The sequence below is a fragment of the Mercurialis annua genome, linkage group LG3 (assembly GCF_937616625.2).
Source record: "Mercurialis annua linkage group LG3, ddMerAnnu1.2, whole genome shotgun sequence".
In the NCBI taxonomy this organism is placed as follows: Eukaryota; Viridiplantae; Streptophyta; class Magnoliopsida; order Malpighiales; family Euphorbiaceae; genus Mercurialis; species Mercurialis annua.
In genome coordinates, this window is record NC_065572.1 from 56514613 (window position 1) to 56517427 (window position 2815).

Here is a 2815-nt window from a genome sequence, read left to right on the forward strand (position 1 = left end):
AAGAAGCCGAGAGCTACCTAAAAATAGGGTCTCGATCGAGAAGCATCCTTACAAAGGCTTCTCGATCGAGACATGAAGGAAACCTGGAGTAAAATCTTTTTCGGGTCAGTGTGCTAGTGGGCCCATTTTCCCCTTTTGGCCAAACCTTTGTACTAGTGGATTTGTCATTTAGCCTCTTTTGGCTTGGCTTTATAAGGCCTTTTATGTTTTTAGGGTAAAACATTCTACATTTTTAGCCTCAATCCTAATATAGTACTTTTTATTTTCCTTTTGTAGAGATCTACAATTGTTCTTATTGTTCTTGAGAAGTAATTTCCAGATTTTAGTTTTCTTTATGATTTTTCTTCTATTACAAGTCTTATTATTATTTCAAGCTTCATTATCTAGTGAATACTCTTATTTACACACAAGCTCTACTTAAGGTAATTGTCTTTTACTCATTATGAATAGCAATAGATGTTTAATGTTTGTTGATAAATTAGTAATTCTTGTTATCTTCACCATGGTTGGCTAAACCCCATGTTTGGGGGTTAATTTGAATCTTAGTTGTGTATGATTGGGTTAGGGTTTTGGGGTTGTGTTGATTGTTCTAATTAAAGAGCCTAAAGCTTGCTTAGATTAGCTACCTAAGTATTGTTCTTAAATTAATTCTCACCTTGAGAGAGGGTTTATTAGTTGGATTTGATTAATTAGAGACTTAATTAGTAACACCATGAGAGTGGGTTAGTAATTAGGTGGCCTATGAGTTGTGAATTATTTGTTAATTGCCTCTATTTGCGTTTAGTGCTACGAGAGTAGGTTAAGCTCGTTTAGTCGCGGTTTTGTAGCTCTTTAAGGCTCGAGAGAGCGGGAGTTGCGGTCTAGAACACTCGGTCCTCGCTTAGAACCCTAAACCCGATACCCTTGATTGCATGACCTAGGAGGATTATTAGCTCCCAAACCTCTTTATCACTTGAATTTCGTTAATTATTATAGTGTTTACTTGTTTCTTTAAATTAGTAATTTGTTAATTCCTAGATTAGCATAAGTTTTTAGTAGTTGGTTGATTGGTTAATTAAGAAAAACACTTATTCTCTTGCTAAACGAATTGAATCGCAACTAAAATCACTCTCATCGATAATCACTCTTGAATTCACTCCTTGTGGGTACGATAACTCGGACTTAGGTCCACTCTATTACAAGTTGGGTTTATTCTCAACAAGTTTTTGGCGCCGTTGCCGGGGAGTGACGAGTGTTTATTGATTGATTGAAATTAGTTATTGTTCGGTCGAGTTAGCTTTATTTTCTGTTTTTTATCACTTTTGTTGTTTTTGCTTCTTTCCGGATTTACACGTTGTTTGCTTGTTGTTGTTTGTGTAGGAGATCAACTATAGTGTATGCACAATACACGAAGGGCCAATCTTCCGCTAGAACCGTTTCAAGACAACCTCGGGAGATTTGAAAGAAGTGTGAGAAGAGAGAATCGTATACCCGTTATCATGGAACGTGGGGATGATAACTATGAGGAGGAGCATTATCACCCTCAAGTCGATGGAGTGAGGCAACATCCGCCTCCTCCACTCGATGAGAGGAATCGGCAAGAGCAACAAGGGGACAATCACCCTCAAGTTCAAGGCCATCAAGCACAAAGACAAACTTTGGGGGATTTCTTCCTCCCGGATGTGGATAATGCTACCTATGGGTGTTTTGCAAGACCGGTCACCGCGGCTACTTTTGAGATCAAGCCTAGCACGATTCAACTCCTAGAGAATCGGTGCCAATTCTTTGGGTTACCAAGTGAGGATCCGAATGAACACATAGCCAAGTTCTTGGGAGTGTTGGACACATTCAAGCTCCATAATGTCACCTCCGATCAAATCAAGCTTCGGATGTTTCCGTTCTCACTAAGAGACAAGGCTAGCTTGTGGCTTCGATCACTACCTAATGTATCAATCCACAATTGGCGGGATCTTGCTCAAGCTTTCCTTCACAAGTACTTTCCGATGGGGAGAACCGCGAAGTTGACAAAGGACATCATTGATTATTACCAATATGAGGGGGAATCTCTCTATGAAACTTGGGAGAGGTTCAAGGATCTCCAAAGGCACGTACCTCATCATCGGCTTGTAAAGGAACATGTGCTTCAAATATTCTATAATGGTTTGGGTGAGATCACAAGATCTACCATTAATTCGGCCGCAGGAGGTTCTTTGATGCAAAAGACGCTTGATGAGGCTAATGAGTTGATTGAAAAATTGGCTATGGTGAGTAGCACTTGGTCCTCGGAAAGGAGAAGACCACCGGCTCAAAAGGCATTAATGACACTTGACCAATCCAAGGAGTTTGAAGCGATGAAAGCCATGAATGCCTCTTTACAAAGTCAAGTTGATGCCTTGAAGAAGCAAGTGGGTCCACGGAATGCTCCGGTTGCATATGTCCAAGTAGGTTGTGAGCATTGCAGAGATTTCAATCATGGAAGTAATGAGTGCTATGCCACGGGTCAAACTTGGAGCGAACAAGTGAATTATGTGGGAGGTCAACGCCAAGGGAATGATCCTTACTCGAACACCTATAATCCGGGGTGGAGAAACCATCCTAATTTCGGATGGAGGAATCAAGAGGGCCAAGGCAATGTGCAAGCAAATCAACAAGCGGGTCCTAGTTTCCAAGGAGGAAATAGGCCCCAATAACAAGGTCCTTATCAAGGCCCTTATCCTAACCATCAAGGGCAAGGAAACAACTATGGTGGTAGACCTCAACACCCTCCGGGATTCCAACCACAAAAGAATACGGATGAGGGAAATGTGCTTTCCAAGGTGCTAGAGAAGCTAGAGAA

The 2815-nt window shown here is 41.1% G+C and overlaps 1 non-coding gene across 1 annotated transcript; it reads right to left on the reverse strand.

The window, feature by feature from the left end:
• Window positions 1-1997: 1997 nt before the first annotated feature.
• Window positions 1998-2104, reverse strand: LOC126676007 (small nucleolar RNA R71). The gene has a single exon (XR_007640185.1). It is a non-coding gene; the product is annotated as a small nucleolar RNA R71 (small nucleolar RNA).
• Between the last annotated feature and the right edge of the window lie 711 nt (window positions 2105-2815).